The sequence below is a fragment of the Lutra lutra genome, chromosome 3, assembly GCF_902655055.1.
Source record: "Lutra lutra chromosome 3, mLutLut1.2, whole genome shotgun sequence".
Classification (NCBI taxonomy): Eukaryota; Metazoa; Chordata; class Mammalia; order Carnivora; family Mustelidae; genus Lutra; species Lutra lutra.
The window spans coordinates 192,287,741-192,308,519 of NC_062280.1; the positions used below are offsets into that span (position 1 = coordinate 192,287,741).

At 40.7% G+C, this 20,779-nt stretch overlaps 1 long non-coding RNA gene across 6 annotated transcripts in view; it reads left to right on the top strand.

Annotated features, from left to right (window-relative positions):
• Window positions 1-20,779, top strand: part of LOC125094802 (uncharacterized) — a 40,661-nt gene that overhangs the window by 18,369 nt on the left and 1,513 nt on the right. For 4 of the 6 annotated variants that reach the window (XR_007125699.1, XR_007125700.1, XR_007125704.1 and 1 more), the window contains exons 5-6: window positions 10,765-11,050; window positions 16,427-16,588. This is a non-coding gene — a long non-coding RNA (uncharacterized LOC125094802). Of the gene's footprint in view, window positions 1-10,764; window positions 11,051-16,426; window positions 16,589-19,364; window positions 19,833-20,779 lie in introns of those variants that run through there. The other 2 variants (XR_007125701.1, XR_007125702.1) reach the window with 2 other exon arrangements.

Consider the following 20,779-nt stretch of genomic DNA (forward strand, 5'->3'; position numbering starts at 1 on the left):
CAAACATCCAGACAATGGTATATTATTCAGCAGTAAAGAGAAATGAACTGTCAACAAAGCCATAAAAAGCCATGGAGGAACCTTAAATGTTTATTACTAAGTAAAGGAAGCCAGTCTGAAAGGCTACTTATCATATGATTCCCACTACATGAATTCTAGAAAAGGCAAAACTATAGAGACAGTAAAAAAAAAAAACAAAAACCCACTGGTTGCCAGGGGTTGGAGGACAAGGCCGAGGGAAGAGGATTTTTAGGACAATGGGACTCTTCTGTATGATGCTACAACAATGGGTATATACCACGATATGTTTGTTGGAACCCATAGGGTTTGCAACACCAAGCATGTAAACTGTGGGCTTTGGGTGGTAGTGATGGGTGGATGTAGACTCATCCATTGTAGCAGACATAACCCTCTGTGGGGATGGTGACAGTAGGGGAGTCAATGCAACCTGTGGGGACAGGAGTATATGGGAACTCCGTGTACTTGCCACTCAATTTTGCTGTGAACCTAAAAGTACCCCCCAAATTACTAATTAATAAAAGTAAATGGCAGCAGAAATCCTCCAGATATAACATGAGTTAAGAGACTTTAGTTATGATCACTAGGGTGGGTTCCATGTTAGTTTCGTGAGAAAACATTTAACGAGTCAGTCTTTTACAATTGCTTCTCACAACGTTAATGGAAAACCCTGAGTGGAAATCAGAATTCAGTCGTCAGGTCAGTGCAAGTTGAAACCCTGAATTGCAGGGTAGTTTAAGTGCTTTACACATGTGTCAAAGATTAGCTGATTTAGTTACCGGCTTGGTTGTCTGCCCAGCACAGCAATCACGATGGCATTATCGGTGGCACCAATACGGGATCATCTTGTCATTCCAGCCGTGTGAATCACTTCAGGTATTGGCACAACACAGTGACGTCTCCCAAAGGAGAGAATTGCAGCATGCCTTAATACATAGACAATGAGATCAGAAATACTCAGTTGCACATACGTGGAAAACAACAATCTTACGTTGCAGTATCTCTTCGAAAATCTCAGGATAAACAGGGGAGAACATGCAAGGATTGGACTACTTTTACTTAAGAAAAGACAAAGGTGCTGAGATGTATATTTCATGCACAATATCTGTGTCACCTGTCCCAGAATACATTGATTCCAGTCTGAAATGCATGCTGAGTTATCCCGACCACTTAAAACCTTCAGCATCACAGATAGCCAGAAAATTAACTGTGCCCCCAAGTTTAAAAACTCTGTGGGCACAGGGAGGAGCATAGGATTACAGGTTATTTATAAATGCCTTAACTCCATCAAAATAATTATTTTATTTAGAAGATAGCTTTTTCTTACAGACATTTCTTACATAGGGTCTCACTTTTTCCATTCTCTTGGTTTAATTATTTGATAGGTGAAAACTGAACTGGACTTTTTATCTTTTCAAACAGTTTTTGTCTCTGAAAAATCATTCCTGCCTCTATTTACCTCTCTGCTTCAGTGAAGCTCGAAATCCCTGAACCAGGAAGACTCCTAGAACCCCTTCCTGGTAAATATCTCACTTACATTCTCTTTGGTTATGGTCCAGTTTAACTGTCTGAGATTTGTGTCTTGCCCACTGGACTGTGAGGAACTTGAGGGTAGAGAGCCTGTACTTGGTCTGATCATTGGCATTGAGAAGATCCTCATTCCCTGTTTGATGAGTAAATGAATGTATGAGTGAATGCTGGAAAGAACTTTCTTATTTCTTCAACACATTTCAGATCACACAAGTGTAAACAGTTGAGGTACATCACTTTCTTCAGAGGTAGGGGGATTGAACTATCAGCTCAGCTTTTCTCAAGCTTAAATAATATATCAATCCCTTTTTTTCACCAAGACTTCTTTGCTTAACTTGAAATTTATGGAAAGTTACAGGGCTGATATCACAAACACTAGAAGTCCCACCACTTAGAATGTTAACTTAACCTTTTATCATATTTGTTCCTGCATACTTTTCGAAGATAGAGATACAAGAAAAGATCCCTTTCAGCAGATACGTTGTGCAGATCATGGACTTTCTGCCTCTTGGCTTCAAATTCACCCACTTTTACCTGCTCTGTGAGAACGGATGTGGGTGCTTTATTTAATTTGTCCCCTGCCAGCTCCAAGCAACACTCTCTTCTCTCTTGGCTCTCTGTTCTTTGAGCTTTGGCTGTCTTGTCTGCAGCAATGACACCTGTCTCTTCAACTCATGGGTTGAAGACTGGGTGATGGGGTGTGGCGGGGAGGAGTGCTGTTCCTCCCAGGTCCCTCTTCCTTCCCTACAGCCTAGAAGTCTGATGCAGGAAGTGAGCTGGTTTAATCATAGCGCTCATGTCTTTGGTTGCTGTCTCTCTGGGATTACTTTTTTTTTTAATGGCCTGATGCTCAATATTTTGGCAGCCACTCATTGGTTCAGACAGAAGGGCAAATCCAGCTCCTTGTTACTCCGTCTTGGCCAGCTGCAGAAGAATGCCTTTTCCTAAGTTTTTCATTTAAATGCCTATTTATTTTTCTCACTCTTTGCTTTTTTTTTTTTCATAACTGCAACATTCAAGGCCACAAGGTTTCCTGTGAATATTTTTCCACATCCCCCCAAATTTTGACATTTGGTTCCCTTGCTGTTCATTTTCATGGTTTCTAATTTCTATTTTGTAATGTTTTTTAATCTAGTGTCTAAAAGGCTTTGAATCATATTGTCATAAAATATGCACAAAATTACGGAGAATGGTACAATGGATCCCTACGGAGCATTCACCCAGGTTCAGCAGCCACTGAGATTTCCCACTTTCATCTCATGTTATTTCCATTTTCCTTTTTCTTTGTTATTTTCAAGAAAATCCTAGGCAACATGTCGTTTCCCTCCCTCATATTTCAGTCTCTAACATATAAGAACTTTATCTTCCTTAACCCCAATATTATTTTCACACTTAATAAAATTAGCAATAATTCTTCAGAATCTTTTTATAATAAGACCATGATCAGATTCTTCCAATTGTCTCAAAAATATTTGTACGGATTGTTTATTCAAATGAGGACAGAATCAAGGTCCACTCATTTTACTTGGTTATTGTGCTTTCTTAGTCTCTTTAATCAAACAGAGTTCCCCCTCTCTGCCCTTTTTCCTGCCACAGCTTATTCAGTAAGTTAGATCATTTGTCCCATGCAATGTCCCACATTCTGTTTGTTTCTTTGCTGCCTTGTGATTTTATTTGACTTTCTTCTCCATCCCCTGTGTTTCGTCCTGCTCACCAAGGAGAATTGACTAGATCAGGTTTAACTTTTTTTTTTTTTTTTGCAAGAATATATAACAGTTGGTGCTGTGTTTTTCATATTGAATTACATCAGGAGGCACCTGGTTTCTATTTTTAGTGATGTTAAGATTGATCAAAGGGTTCGGGTGGTAACAGCCTGATCTCTCCATTATAGCTTTCCACCAATCATTGATCATGTGATAATATCCTTTGATGATTGTTGCCTGACTCAGTTATTTCATTAAGGGTGACAAAGTGATGATGATTTTCCGATTTTATCATTTCTTACAATTATTAGCTGTAATTTCTGTAAGCAAGAACTTTCTCTCTTTGACTAGGACTATGTGATTATTCTGAAAGGCAAGGTGAGTGCTTAATTCTTTCCTTTTAATTGCCAATTTTCAGATGAAGAAATTGGGGCTCTGGTACTTCCAGTGATGCCCAATGACCTAAGTCTCTCTCTCTAGCTCTCTCATATATTCAACTCATTGAGTGAATTAAATGATTTTATGCTTCTTATCCCCCTAATTGTGCCCCTTTGTGAGTTGAGGCCCTACAGAGCCAGAAGGCTTGCTTCAGTGGTGAAGTGGATGATAACATTTTACTCAGGGGATTAGAAGCCACCTTTTCCTATAAAGCCAAGGTGCTGCTGGGGTAAGGCTGGCCAGATGCCATTTTTCAAGTGAGATTTGTTGGGTCCTTCCCACTGTGTTAGTCACTGAATCTGAGTTTACCCACCCCATTGTCCAATGGGCAAAGGGACACAGCCTCCATGAATCAGGTGTGCATTCAGTCAGAGCCCAAGAGTAATTAATAGCAGTTTTCAAAAGGGGTGTGCTTGGTGGTCACACCAGGGAAGTCACAATCCCACACCTTAGGTTGTGCATTGAAGTGGAGGCTGTGTCCCTTTGCCCATTGGACATAACCATTGGTCACAGTGACATACAGTTCATAGGAGTTAGGTGTGTGAGTCCCCAAGAGCACCGTCACTTCTCTGTATCACCTCTTCCTGACCAGAACCATCCCCTTTGGCTCTTATGGGATGGGAAATACAAGCATAGGACACAGAAATCCCTACCGGACATCCAGCTGTAAAAGCAGCCACACCAGCAACATTAATTATACATTATTAGAAAAATATAAATTTAAGATACTTTTTGAAAGGAACATTTGCTGGTACCTATTTCCACTTGGGTCCAATAAAAAGAAAGAAACCGTATAGTAATTTAACAAGGAAAATTAAATGTAAGGAATTAATAACTATCACAGGGGATTGGAATAATACAGCACTGGCTACCAAGAACTCTGAAGAATATAGAAATAGCAAATAAAAGGAGCAGTCACAACACTGAGAGCTGGGATGAGACGCCCTCCCATGCTCCTCACCCATACACCCACAGGGCTGAGGTCCAGATTTTTATGAGAAGACATGGCTGACTGTTGTTTACTGGACAGCGGAAGAGTTGTCCTAATGTTGTCCTACTGGTCATATTCATTGGAAATCTGCCCTAGAGGGTGCCGTAGAAAGCTGTTTGGAGAGAAGAACTGAGCCACAAAACTGCCCAAGTGTTCTAGGGGGAGCTTCTGTTGGATGCTGCTGGTGCCAGGCCTCCCAGTACATGCACTGCCTGCAGAGCACAGGAGAAGCTGCAGGTTGTGTGGGAGCTGGGCCCAGGGAAGTCCACTGGACTGCCAGGCCACACCTGAACAAGGGGGCAAAATCCTTTCCTCCTGCACTCTCTACTGACAAAACTCAGTACTAACCCATTGGACAAAGGAAAATTTTATAGAGGACTCACATACATTTTCACAGCAGTCAAGAAAGGCTGAATTTGGAGCTAAGAGGCAGAAAGTCCAAGATTGGCACATTACATCTGTCAAAACAGATCTTTACATATATCTCTATCTAGAACCAAAACCTGGGAGCAAATACGATAAAAAGGAAAGTTAAAATCTTAAGAGATGCAACTATTAGTGTTCTGTTCTTTGTAAGACACTAGAATAATTAAATACAAGCCTGGAATGAAAGAACATATTAGCAAAGCAAGTATGTGATAAAAGACTTATATCCAGTTCTGCAAAATGTTCTATAAAATGCAACTCTCAAAACTCAATAATAGGAAAACAATGAAGTAAAAAATGCACAAAAGACTTGAACACATTTTACCAAAGAAGATATACTGATAGCAAATAAGCACATGAAATTTTGCTCAAAATCATTTGTCGTTAATTAAGCAAAAACTCAAACCAAGAAATACCACTAAGCACTTATTGTAACGGCTAAAATTTAAGACTGATAGTACCAGTTGTTGCTGAGTATGTGGGGGAGCTGGAATTCTCATACATTGCTGATGGGAATATAAAATATACAATTACTTTAGAAAATAATTTGGTAATTTCTTAAAATGTTTAACATAGGCCTGTCGTAAGATCCAGCCATTCACTTAGGTATTTATGTAAGCGGAATGAAAGAATATGTCCATACAAAGATTTGTACATGAATGCTCATAGCAATTTTGTTCATATTGCCAAAAACTGAACATAACATGGGTCTAGAAATAGGTAGGTAGATAAACAAATTATGGTATATCTATACAACAGAGTATGGCTTAGCAATAAGGAGTGAGTGACTGATACATGTTACATCATGAATGATTCTCAAAATAATTGTGCCATTTTATTTATATAAAACTCTTACAAAAATCAGACCATTCTATAGTATCAGATCAGCAGTTCTCTGCAGAATGGAGGCCAGGTGGCTGAGGAGGGCATGGCAGAGGGTCAGAGAGCAGCACAAGGGAACTTTGGGAGTGATGCCTATGTTCATTATCATGTTTGTGCATAAATAAGTCAAACTTAGAAAACTATACCCTTTAAGGTTGTGTGGTTTATTCAACTGTACTTCAATACAGTTATTTAAAGAGAGATACAGTGAGATACCATTTAACATTCATTAGATGGAAAAAATTTAAGAGATTTGATGGTACATGATCATTGCGAAGAAATGTTGTGATGTGATCTGGAAGAAAACACTACTGTGTATTATTTATGGGATATGAATAGGAAAAGTCATCTGGGAGGGTGGTTCATCTGAATCCTTCAAGGCTCAGTAGGTCCAAGATGCCTGGGTGGTTCAGTAGGTTAAGCTTCTGCCTTTGGCTCAGGTCAAGAGCTCAGGGTCTTGGGATCGAGCCCCATGTCAAGCTCAATGCTCCACAGGGAGTCTGCTCCTCCCTCTCCCTCTGCTCATGCTCTTTCTCTTCTTTCAAGTAAATAAAATCTTTTTTAAAATAAAAAATTCAGTAGTTGCATTGAAAACATGCTGGTAGGATGCGTTCTGGGAAGATGGTGACCTAAATGCAGCCCTGACACCCTCCTCTCCTAAGACTTCTTTTGAGCAAAATTGCTGCTGGTTGTCCAGACTTCCATGGTTTGCCTTGATATGCTGAAAGGGCCTTGGGATCTGCCAGGCAGCACATGGCTGGGGATTGTGCTAGCTTTCCCCCACCACTGGTCTACAAGACGGTCTGAGGGCCAATAGGGGAGAGTGCGAGATGGTCTGGAAAAACGGGCTCATGGAAAGAGTATGGCTTGTGCAGATCCACAGACCCATGAAGGGGAAGACACGTGGCTTTTCTTAGGAGTACCTGCTCATGATTCTGCTGCTAAGAACCTCCAGAGAAAGAGCAGAGTTGGGCTGAACCCTCCCAAATTCCAAAGCTGGGAAAGCATTGACCTTGCAGCTGAGAAGACTAGGAGAAAATAGACATCTCCATGTGCACAGGGAACAGCCAACTTGCCACCAAGGAAGAAGTTACTCCAGCTCCTGCACAGAACTGTTGCTTATGGCACATTGGGGGCTGGGTCTGAGCCCCTTGGGATGAAGAGAGCCACAAAGGAGCAAAAGAGGACACTATGGATGCAACAGAATGCGCTGAGTTTGCAGGGCCTAGTGACGGAGAGCTATTTCTAAACAGGCCCAGATGGTAACTCCAGCATAAGTGCATAAAAAAGAACATTCAAAGAGACTTGAACATAACATATGAATTCACTCTTAAAAATTCAATAGGGAATTGAAGGAGACAAAATAACAGCATATCAAGTTATGCACGACAAGGGCATACGTTATGTCTAAATGGGTTTTATTCCAGGAATGTCAGGGTGATTTAATGCTCAAAATTACATTACTGGGGAGGAGAAGAGTTGTATGATCATCTCATGGATCTAGAAAAGCACATTTGATAACAAGTAACACCTATTCATGATTAAACAAGCTGTTGGAAACTAGGAATAGAACGAAAACTTCTTAATCTCAAAGAAAATGTCTACAAAAAGCTCCCAGCATCCATCATACTTCCAGCTGAAGTACTGAAGGCTTTCCTTCTGCAACTGCGAATGAGACCATGGACCAGCTGTCACCACTTCTCCCATCACTGAACAAGGAGTTCTAGCAAGAAAAAATTTTAAAAACATGTAGTAATGAAAGGAAGAAATAAAACTACCATTATTTTTCAGATATGATGGTGTATGTGGGGAAAAAAAACAAAAGGATTTGCAGGCAGAGTACTAGAATTAATAACTGAATTTAGTAAGTTTAGTGGATAGCAGTTTATTAAATGAGAAACAGTTGGGCAAATTAAAGTCTCAATAACACATTGCTAGTAACCAACAGAATGGGTATAATGGGACAAAAATTATTATATACAATAGCTACCAATGATGTGAAGCAACAGGAATTCTCACAAGCTGCTGTGGAAGTCTGAACTGGTACAAGTACTTTGAACAATTGCTTAGCAGCATCTAATGAAGCTGAGCATATGTGTGCCCTTTGCACCAGAACTCCACTCCTAAGAGTATACACTACAGATGTGCACAAATGCATGTACCCCTATCTACATGCTTGTAAGAGCATGTTTCCCAAGAATGAAATAGCCAAGTGGTGCAAACAACATGTTTGTCTATCAGTATTAGAATGGATAAATAAGGGACGCCTGGGTGGCTCAGTTGGTTAAGCGGCTGCCTTCGGCTCAGGTCATGATCCCAGCGTCCTGGGATCGAGTCCCACATCGGGCTCCTTGCTCGGTGGGGAGCCTGCTTCTCCCTCTGCCTCTGCTGCCACTCTGTCTGCCTGTGCTCATGCTCTCTCTCTCTCTCTCTCTAACAAATAAATAAATAAAATCTTTAAAAAAAAAGAATGGATAAATAAATTATGGTGCATTCATACAACGGAAAATTATACAACAAGAATAAATGACCTAGTTCTAAATGGATGAATGGAGTAACAAAATGTTGAACAGGCGAAGCCACCCACAGAAAGTGTATATTCTATGGGGCACCTGGTTGGCTCAGTCAGTAGAACATGCCATTTTTTAATCTTAGTGTTGTAAGGTCAAGCCCCATGCTGGATATAAAGATTACTTTTTTAAAAAGTGCATATTCTATGACTCCATTTGTATAAAGTTCAAAATAAGTCAAAACAAACCTATAGTGATGAAAGTCAGAACAGTGATTCGTGTGGGAGTGGTGATTTCTGGAAGGGGTCATGAAGGAGGTACATGAGATGCTGGCAACTTTCTATGTCTCAATTTGGGTGATAGTTAGATGAGCATATTCTCAAAAATGTCTGAGTTGGACACTTAGGATCTGTGCCTGTTTATGTGTTATCCTTCAATTAAAATGCTGTAAAATCCGTCAATAAAAATAACCATTCTTTTTTTAAAAAATCAGTGGATGCATTAAAGGAGAGGTTTTTCATTGCTAAGACACACATTTGTAGCCCAGGAGATCACGTGGAATATAGTCTCAAAAACAGGTCTGAAACATGAAGGGAAGAATGAGAACCATGGAAGACACATCTAAAAGACCTTCTGTGCAAATACTAGGTTTTCCAGAGGAGATAAAGAGCAAGGAGAGGGGCAATAACAATAATACACCAAGACCCTTAAACAAGAGAATGACCCCAATTGTGAACTGAAAGGACTATCCTACTCCAGGGAAGCCTGCAGACCTAGACGTGGGCAGGTCCTGGAAAAGCTCTGAACTCCAAGGATAAAGGAAAATTGAAGAACTTCCACTAAAAAATAAACTTACAGAAGAAAAAGGTTGAGAATACTATTGAATATCTCCTCTGTCATCACTTGAGGCTAGGAAACAGATAGTATTTATGAACTGCAGCTAAAAAAAGGTTTCAACCCAAGAATTCATATCCAGCCAAAGTAGCACTTAACCAGGTGGCAACAGAGACACAGATGGGGACACGTGTGGTTTCCAGACTGTGACACTCACACTCCATGTGGTGAATAGACTGCAGAAAGCTAGCTACAATAAATGATAATTAGAAAATTGACTTTGAGATGGAAAAATATGAAATGGAGAATACTTTTGAACTATGACTCTAGGGATATATGGTTAGCTGTAAATGGTTGATGACAGATTGTTTAGGTTTCTAGAATTCTGTATAAATGCTAAATAAGGAATCTTGTGTTAGAAAAGGCCTCATGCAAAGAAAACCCTGTCAATAGGCTGATAGGAAAATTCTGCGACCCACAGGAAGCAAAACTGTCTGAAGAACTTATCCGACAAGAAGAAATAGGAGAGATAACAGAAGGAGTAAAAAGAATGCCACAAAGTACCACCTGGAGATGCCCACAAGAGGGTACCCTGCTCTGCACGCAGGTCTTAGAGCACCTCACTCTTCCATGCAGAGCCCACCTTTCAGGCAAGGAATATCCAGGGTGTGGGATGGGAGCGGGGGAGAAAGGGTCATGACAACCCACTTTCCTCTGGACTGTGCTGCAGGTTCCCGGACAGACCTGAGTGAACTCCTAGGACCTGAACGTGCTTCTTCTCAAGTCTGGGAATGAATGCACAAGGAATGACCCAGTGGTGGGCAAGGGACTTCCATGTTTGTGTGTGTGTGTGTGTGTGTGTGTGTGTGTGTGTGTGTGTATTTGTGTGTGTGATGAAGCTTGGCTGTGTATGCTAGTGTGTCACACCCGTAAGCAGGATGTTCCCCTTCCTTGTGGGAATGGAGCCAGGTTGGGAAGGAAGGGGGGTGGACTGTGGGCCAGCATCCTCCACCAAGAGTAGCTCCCTCTGCACTGTCACTTTCCAGAGCAGATCTCCAAGAAGTCTGAGAATCCTGAATTTGAGCCTGGGCTTCCAGGGTATTATGAAGATTGATTTGTCACAGCCGAAGGATATAACACTTTTTTATAACAGCTTGTTAGTTTGATTTATAACCTTTCCATATTTAGACAAACGGTACGTGGGTCTTTTTTGTATTCTTCCTGGGTCCTGGGGCAAGAATCATGTCAGGACAGCGTTCTACATGGCAGACGATGAGCCATGAATTCAGAGAAGAAAGAAATCACTTGGGCTGGTGTCACCTGTCAGGAAAAGCTTCCTGAGAATTCACTGCAAATCATGGTTGGTTAGGCTGAAAGGAGACAGCTGAGATAAAGCTAACTAAAAAGTCAAGTATCTTTTTTTTTTTTTTAGGCTCTTGGTTATAGATAGGAGAGATCCCAGATAGAAGAGAGGCCACGGAGGTTCAGCAGATCTTAGCAGAACGGGACCGAGCCCATGGCTCCTGGCTGTCAGCTCCGGGTTCACGTGCCCATTAACTTCAGCTGCCCTGGACGAGCAGCAGCTTTGGAAAAACAAGAGTGTGGAGGTCGGGGGGCCGGTTCAGGGGGTGACAGAGAGGAGACCGCAGCTCCCCATACTTTTCTAACCAGAGGTGAGCCAGCCTGAGGGAGCCACCTTTGAAATCTCATCTTCCAAGGTAATGTAAATTGTATTTTTCTTTAATGAGACTTTAAAATTAGACTGTGTGTACAACTCTAATGCTGTCCCTTAACCAGTGGCTTTAGGCAAGTTATTGAAACTTTGAGCCTTAGTTTCCACATCTGTAAAATGGAAAGGGTAGTAATAGCAGGTCTGTGTGGAGAGTAAATGCTATAATGTGTATCTGGCATGCCTTGTGCTCAATATGTGCCGGCTGATGAGCTCTCCCTGGCTCACGTGTGGGGCCAGAACTTCCCTAATGAGATGGCCACTCATGGTGTGGTGGGTGGTCCCATGGCTTTGCTTTGTACATCAGGATGGTATTATTTAGTGTTTAGAATGTATGCTGCAACTTACTTACTCCCTTGGGAAAATGATATGCCAGCAACAGCTGAGTTTTAAAGAACTTATGACACGTTAACTTAGAACGAGCACAGAGTAATGCTGAGGCCTGGTAAATGTAGCATGCGGGAGCTCACAATCAGTTGAGATTCTTGGAAGAAGGGCAAGCTTTCCTTTCCAGAGTTCCAGTCTATTTTTGTCAGCAAGGAGAGGTGATATGGCTTATTTTGTAATAATCCTGGTAATCCTATGATGATATGTATGTTCTAAATCTACTCATGAGTTGGCTGAGAGGGGGTAATCTGCTTTTCTGGATATTCAGGGAGCATATCTGAGTTGCTGGAAAAGCCATGGAATTGTTTATATATTGTGCAGAAGGGACTGGGAATAGGTATTTGACAGTATTTTAAGAAAACCAGCAAACAACTTAAATAAGAAATTTGTATGCATCTTAAAAAATAAATTGGGAAAAGTATAGGAACATAGCTTTGGTGGTAGGGAATTTTAGAAGAAATGGAACGTTCAGTTGCGTAGAGCTGTCGCTGGGTGCTGTAAGAAATACAGCTGAGGGGCGCCTGGGTGGCTCAGTGGGTTAAGCCGCTGCCTTCGGCTCAGGTCATGATCCCAGGTCCTGGGTTCAAGCCCCACATCGGGCTTTCTGCTCAGCAGGGAGCCTGCTTCCTCCTCTCTCTCTGCCTGCCTCTCTGCCTACTTGTGATTTCTCTCTGTCAAATAAATAAATAAATAAAATCTTTAAAAAAAAGAAATACAGCTGATCTCCCGGCATCCTCCTCTTCCTTTCGGATTTCTTTTGACCCCCTCCACCCGTATTGCCCACCCCACCCCACACCTCAGACAACCACCAACGTGATCTCTGTATCTGTGAGCTCCTTTTTTTGGTTTTTGTTTGTTTTCAGATTCCACATATAATTGAGACTATATAGTATTTATCTTTTTCTGTCGGACTTAGTTCACTTAGCATTCATGTTGTCACAGACAGTAAGATTTCATTCTTTTTTATGGACTTAATAATATGTTAGGACTTAAGTCTACCATTTTATTGTGTTTTGTAAATGTTTGCTCCCTCTGGGTTTTATTCATGTCTCCCTTTCCCTGCATTCCCCTAGGGAATTATTTGAAAGGTATTTGGCAATCAATTTTGATTTTTTGATTCCTCCAAAGATTACTTTGAATATATCATATATGTGTGTATACATATATATATATAACTTAAAATACATTATGGTATATATAATTTAAAAATATAAATATCACACACACACACACACACACACACACACACACACACTTCAGGATCTGATTCTGGGTGTTTGTAGTTCACTTCTAAAACTTTTTGGGGTTGATTCTGGTTGGTTTCATGCACTAGTCTTTTGAAAGTCTGCCTGGAACTTCACGAGCATATTTAAATAGTAGTTAATAGCAGAATAGAGAAACCTTACCATTTAGGGGTCTCCTGGGTGACTTAGTTGGTTAAGTGTCTGTCTCTTGATTTTGGTCATGAGATCAAGCCCATTTTGGGATCTGCACACAGTGGGGAGTCTGCTGGAGATTCTGTCCCTCTGTCCCTCCCCCTACTTGTTCTCTCTCCGATCAATCAATCAATCAGTCTTAAGAAAAAAAAAAAACCTTACCATTTAGGTCGTTTTGCAAATCCCCTTTTTAAAATATACTTCTTTTAAATATTTTTTCTCCTTACATTGAGAATCACATCTTGCTTTCAACCATCAAAGACTAGTCTGCTGTATTTCTCATATACTCCTCTCTTCCATTGTTCTTTATTCATTCCTAATGTTCCAAGGTTCCTTCTGCTATCATTTCCTTTATGTTTGAAAAATGCCCTTTGGCAAATTATTTTAGGGAAGATTCACTGGTGACAAATTATTTTGGTTTTCCTTTATCTGAGAATGTATTTCACCTTCATTTCTAAAAGATATTGTTGGGATATCTGGGTGGTTTAGTCAGTTAAGCGTCTGCCTTCAGCTCAGGTCATGATCCTGGGGTTCTGGGATCAAGCCCTGCATCGGGCTCCCTGCTCAGCTGGGAGTCTGCTTCTCCCTTTCCCTCTGCCCCTCCCTCTCTCAAATAAATAAATAAAATCTTTTTCTAAAAAAAAGGTTGTTGAATATGAAATTCTCTATTAAAAGCTCCTTTTTTTTTTCTTTTTAGCACTTAGGAAATGTGGCCATTCTCTTCAGGATTCTTGGTTTCTGATGAGAAATATACTGTTATTCTTATTTTTTTTCCTATATAGGAAATGTTTCATTTCTCTGAATACTTTCAATGTTTGTCTTTGTCTTTTGTTTTCAAAAATTTTATGATGAGGGACACCTGGGTGGCTCAGTGGGTTAAAGCCTCTGCCTTCGGCTCAGGTCATGATCTCAGGGTCCTGGGATCGAGCCCCACATCGGGCGCTCTGCTCGGCGGAGAGCCTGCTTCCTCCTCTGCCTGCCTCTCTGCCTTCTGCCTACTTGTGATCTCTGTCGGTCAAATAAATAAATAAAATCTTAAAAAAAAATTATGATAATATATCTTGGCAAGAATTTCTTTAGGAATTCCTCAGATTTCTGATCTACCTTCAAATTCACATGCTGTTTCCTTTGTCATTTCCATTCTGTTCTTGAGCCTATTCAATGAACTCGCTAATTTCATTTTTCAGTTAAAACATTTCAGTTGATTCTTTATATCTTCTATTTCTTTTCTTTTTTTTTTTTTTAAGATTTTATTTATTTGTCAGAGAGAGAGGGAGAGAGAGCGAGCACAGGCAGACAGAATGGCAGGCAGAGGCAGAGGGAGAAGCAGGCTCCCTGATGAGCAAGGAGCCCGATGTGGGACTCGATCCCAGGACGCTGGGATCATGACCTGAGCCGAAGGCAGCTGCTTAACCAACTGAGCCACCCAGGCGTCCCTCTTTTCTGAGACTTCATTTTTTAAATCTGTTCCTACTTGCTTATTGGAACATTTCTGTGATGATTGTTTTAAAACCTTTGACAGATCTTGTCTTTTCTCACTGAGGTCAGGTGCTCCTGAATCTTGGTATGGTGACTAATATTTGATTGTGTTCTGGACTTTTTAGATATCCTGAGAATCTACTTCTTTAGCTCTTCTAACTTGGCAGGTAGCTACCCTTTAGCACATACATCCTGGTCCATTTTTGGTTTGGTTGTTTGTTTTCTTACTTTTCTTTCTTTTCCTTTTTTGTTGAAATGTCAACTTAGTTTTCAAAGGTTTTGCACTGTTATTTTAGTCTGCTTATTTGTGTGCAACTTAGAAGACAGTCTGAATCCCAGTTAGCATTTCACAGTAGAATTCATTTCTAAAACCTTTTGCTGTTTGATTCTGGCACATTTCATGCATAGGTTGCTTGAGCGTGTCCCACTACTTCATGTGCATATGTAAGGAATTCTCTTCCCTCGCATCTTTCTCTAAGTAATCTTTTCCCCACTTGAAGCACCACCTTATTACTGCAAGGTGGCAGTGAAAGTCTGGGTGCCACCCATAGTGTCCATGGAAACCTTACCCACACACTGGTAGGAAGAGGAAGATGTGTCACCTCATTACTAGAGGACAGGGAGGGAATTAAGGCTCAGCCCACATGCCAGTGGGGGGCTACAATACTTAGCAGAGAGAGGAAAGGGTGTAGTTTGTGGTATTTGTGTAGAGTAGGACAGGTATAGTCAAAAGGGTTCTGCCTTGCTCAGCTTCGCCTTTCCTGGTCCTTCGGCTACAGGGAGAAGTCATCTCTGGAGGTTTTTATTTTGTCTGCTCCTTGTGTTTCTAGGTGCTGGCATTCTCTAGTCCCCAGAGCAGGATAAGTAGGTGGAAAATAAGACAGAGAACTCACCTCCATACCCTTTTTTGAGTCCTAAAGTCCCTGGTTAATTTGCCTTATTTTCTCCACCTTTCGGAGTCTTCTGTATTTATCTATTTCATCCCGAGTTTTTAGCAATAGTTACAGGAAGAAGTAGGATGGCATGTGTTATTCCACCTTATCTGGAACCAGAAGACACAAACCTTAGGGTTTTTGACCTGAACAACCAGAAGATTAGAGTTGACCTCAGCTGAGATGAGAAAGGCTATGGAAGAACAAGTTTGTACATGAAGATCAGGACTTCAGTCTTGGTTATATTGAGTTTGAAACATCTGCTACTCAAACAAGTGGAAAAATTGAGGAGGGCAATTAGATAACTCAGTCTAGAATTTAGGGGAGAGTTTGAGTCAGTGATATAAATTTGATGTAATTAAACATATAGATCTTTCAAACCATGGTACTGAATGAGATCACTAAGGAAGTGGAAAGGAAACCAAGTACCTTAAGAGATGAGGGAAAAGAGGATGAATGAGCAGATACAAATGAGAAGAGGGAGCTAGTGAGGCAGGAGGAAAACCAAGAGTCTGTGGTATCATGGAAACCAACTGAAGAAAACTGTTTCAAGAGAAAGGGAGAGCTCACCTGGGTCAGATATTGTGAATGGAAGAGGTTTTATAATTTGGATTTAAAGCATTAAATTTCACAGTGCAGAGGTTTCTCATGGCTTCCATAAGAAAAGTTTAGGTGCAGTGGTGGGGGAAAACATGGTTGGTGTGGATTTATGAGACAGTGGAATAGAGGAATGGGATAGTGAGTGAAGAATTCTTTTGAGGACTTTTCTTGCTAAGAGGAGAAACTAAATGGGGAAGTAGCTGGCAGTAGAAGAAAGGTTAAAAGATGATTTCAGAGCTTTGATCTGTTGGGTTTTTGTTTTTATTTATTTTATTTTTTTAAAGATTATTTATTTGAAATGAAACAAGATGGGATCGGGAGGGAGACAAACTGTAAGAGACTCTTAATCTCACAGAACAAACTGAGGGTGGCTGGGGGGAGGGGGGAAAGGAGAGGGTGGTTGGGTTATGGACATTGGGGAAGGTATGTGCTATGCTAGGTGCTTTGAAGTGTAAACCTGGCGATTCACAGACCTGTACCCCTGGGGCTAATAATACATTACATGTTAATTAAAAAAAATTTTTTTTAAAGATTCCTTATTTGAGAATGAGTGAGAGCAGGAGGAAGAGGGAAAAAGAATCTGAAGCAGACTTCACTGAGCACAGAGCCCAATATGGAGCTAGATCCCACCATGGAGAGATCATGAACTGAGCTGAAACCAAGAGTTGGATGTGCAAGCGACTGAACTCATGGGTAACCCATTTTATTGTTGTTGTTGTTTTGTTTTTAGATGAAGAAATAACAGCATATATGCTGTTGGGAGTGATCCAGTAGAAAAAGGAAAAACAGTGATATAGTACAGAGAGGGGAGAATGTTAAAATGACCCCTTGAACAGATGGGAAGGAATGGGATCTAAGGGGCAGAGGCATTGGCTTCAGATAGCATCAGGGATCATCCATCTGTGGTCGGTGCAAATGGGAAGAGAGTCCGTGAAAAGTAAAGTACAAAACAAGGTCATTTGCTTGTGAGGATAGGGTAGGAATTAGAGGTGTGAGGAGAGAAGTAAAGGTGTAAAATAGTTAGCTAGGGGAGCTGGGAGTGAATGGATGATGGACACGTACTAAGGCCCACCAGTTTTGTTGCTGCAAAAATAAGAGGACACAAATTAGAGTGACTATGTGTATGTAGGGTAATCTGCTTGGAGAAAGAAATGAATCCATCCAGCTTTAGTCGCTCAGTAATCTGTCCCTTTGCCCCCTTCACACCACCTTCACTGTCCTGTTATTCTTGAATACCTGCTCTTGAACAAACTACAGAAACAGAGCACTGCAACAAACTTAAGGTGGCAGTTGCAAAGGTGCCACACGGAGTATTTTTAAATTGTGAGGGAAACACAGCGACATCTGTTGGGCATGGTGCAAACTACTAGCTCAACGTAGTTCACAGTTACATTACTTGATGGTTCTAGATTTCTGTTCATTCCTTAATTTATTTGCGAAGCTGAGTTTTCTAGCTTTTGCTGAGATAAAACACTGCACAAAAATCAGTTGGAGTATCCAATCTGATTCCAAAGTTTGAAAAGTGCAGAGCCCAACAGCTACAAACAACCCTCTAGCAAGCAATTGTGGTTATCTAAGAATAAAATTTAAAAATTTCACATTTATGTTTTTTTAAACAACTTCTATTGTTAAGATATGAATAATAATGAGGTTGTTTAGACCTAAGTTACTTAATATGAAGAATTATTAGCTATTTATTTTGGTCTAGGGGTATAATCAGAGATGCCAAAGGCACTGAGAAATTTCGGGAACCTCTGATTTGAGGATGAATTCTTGTTGCTTCCTGTATTTCTTCCAAGAAATGGGTCAAGGCCCCTGAGGGATGTAGTTGTGTGCAGTAAAACTAGGAAATTCTCACACCTACATCTAAATCTTGCACGGGATAGCTTAAGAAAAATCCTCCCTCCCTCATTACCTTGAAACTTAAGTGGAAATCTCTCTACCCGGTTTTAACGGCACTTGGCTGCACCATCAGCATCTGTTATAACTTGGGATTTAAAGCCAAAAGGAAACACAGGACTCTCGGCTCCCCCAGAGCCATGTGGGTCACCAGAAGACTTGGCTTGGATGTTAATTGTTTTGCCAACATCCACTGCAAATGGGTAACTCATGATAGATGGCTCAAGCCACATAACCGTGGCCTCAGAACTGCTTTTGTTTTCCCCAGCAAAGGTACGGGAACAAATGCCTGTGTGCTGGGGAAATGAGTTGCCACTAACCTGTTTCTGTGTGTGTGCGTGTGGGAGCCTGTTACAGGGCTCTGCAAAGATCTTCTCCTCTTGATCTGTAACTGTGAGCTTCCCAAGTCGAGACTGGGCTTTCTTCATTTTTGATAAGTTCAGTACCCAGGACAAGGCCTGGCACATGGCAGACACTGAATAATGTTTGATGTTAGAATGTGGCTGTTAGGGGGACGCCTGGGTGGCTCAGTTGGTTAAGCAGCTGCCTTCGGCTCAGGTCATGATCCCAGCGTCCTGGGATCGAGTCCCACCGGGCTCCTTGCTCATCAGGGAGCCTGCTTCTCCCTCTGCCTCTGCCTGCCATTCTGTCTGCCTGTGCTCGCTCTCTCTCCCTCTCTCTCTCTGACAAATAAATAAATAAAATCTTAAAAAAAAAAAAAAAAGAATGTGGCTGTTAGGGCACCTGGGGGGCTCAGTGGTTTAAGCCTCTGCCTTCAGCTCAGGCCATGATCCTAGGGCTCTGGGATCGAGCCCCGCATCGGGCTCTCTGCTCAGCAGGGGGCCTGCTTCCTCCTCTCTCTGCCTACTTGTGATCTGTGTCTGTCAAACAAATAAATAAAACCTTTAAAAAAAAAGAATGTGGCTATTAATAAATTTCTGTTATCTAATTTGCATAAGCAGATGTACCCAAAAAACTGAAGAAGCTGAAGCTGTAGGGCCCCCAAAGATTTATAAATATTTGAGGTATTTTAATTGTAATTAGTTCAAAATATTTTCTCTTTCTACTTTGCCTTGGCCTCTGTCATATTTGACTTCATGTTTGGTGAGATCAGAGAGGCTGTAAACATTTTTGGGATCCATCTCAGGGGAAGTGGAATTAGGGTGCATTTAGTTTGGGTTCAAGGAGCTAAATGTTTGTGATTGACATTCACTCTTGTCTATAGCTATGCTAGCCATCCCCGTGTAGAAATGGGTGCCAGGAATCCTGCCCACTCTGAAGGACACATCCCAGGTTGAGACATGAAGTCAGGGGTATGGTCTCTTGAAAGCCTCCCACACTGCCGGCTGCAGGAGGAATGTCCATTACAGAGGAAAAATGGGACATGGAGAGAAGGTATAGGAAACTGGTCTATAGAAAATCTTCCATCAGATATGTAAAAATATGTAAAAAAATAAGCTGCTGAGTCATTCTCCACAACACCTAGTCAAAAAGGGTGTTCTTTTCTGACAAGAATATACTCAAGAGCAGAGCACACAGGATACATTTAGCATACTTTCTTTCTTCACAGGGGTTGCATGATACAGAGTTTACCACCGTTTGCTGCTGTGCTACGAACCAATACCAGTACCACAAACAGCAAGGACATCTGTGTGTAATGTAACACGTCACACATCTTAGTCTATCAGCTTGCATCTTCCTGATCTGATGTATCCAGTTCTAATGAAGTCTGGTGGTTCATTAGATGAAATGATACGCAAAATGGCCACTGAGTCAACACAAGTGCCTGCATTTTCTACATTGTCAGTAATAAATAAATTTTGATCAACCACTAGAAGATTGGTTTACCTTTGATCTCTGTATGAAAAATGATAAAAAATTATTTTTCCAAGAGGTGATCAAAGAGTGTGCAGCCAAAAAAATGTTGGGAAAAAGTACATTAACCAGTTAACAAAAATGTCATTTTTCTGGATTATGATGGTTTGGGTTTGATCAGCTTTACAAATTTTGAACTATGTATTGATTCCTTACTCTGAAGATGCCCTTTCATATTTATTTTTACATTCAGAATCTTACAATATTTCTCTATTAACAAATAGACATTTGGTGTCTCATGATGTAAAAACTAGTTACAATGCCAGAACTAATCACTCGATCCCTCCACTATCATTTATGGGAGGAAATTTTGCTATTTCAGCCATAAGAGCTCTAACTATATAACATTTTAAAAAAGATTTTATTTATTTATTTGACAGAGAGAGACACAGCAAGAGAGGGAACATAAGCAGGGGAGTGGGAGAGGGAGAAGCAGACTTCCCACTGAGCAGGACCCTGGGATCATGATCTGGAGCCAAACGCAAGACACTCAATGCCTGAGCCACCCAGGCGCCCTCCAACTATATAACATTTAACTATTTAAGAGCTCTATAGCTCTAACATCTTCTAATTTGCATTGCCACAGTGACAGCTGATCTTCCAAAGTAAACACATTTTATTTCAAATGCTGCACATTGTGAAACCTCTCAGAAGACTTTTTAAAGGAACAATTAGGGATCCGTAGTTAATCATTTCAATCTGCCAATGGGGACACTATTAGCAAAACACAGATCATGGGAAACTTTACAGAACAAAAAACGTGGTTTCTTCAATTTGAAAAATTGTAAGGAAAAAATCCCAATGGAATGAGAAGCCTATGAATTACAAAAGACTTAAAAGACCAAGTGTAAAGTGCAACTTTCTTTATACCCCAATTCGAACAAACTTAGAAAGTGACTTTATGAAATAATTGAAAATCATCTGATTGAATAATTGATATTAAGAAATCAATGTTACTATTTAAGATGTGAAATGATTTTGTTAAAAATAGTTATCTTGTGGAGATACAGAAAATATTTGTAGATAATACTATGACAAGATAGATGATCGTTTTTCATATCACCATTATATTCATGATAGAATAACAATGCTTCTTTTATTATAAATGCT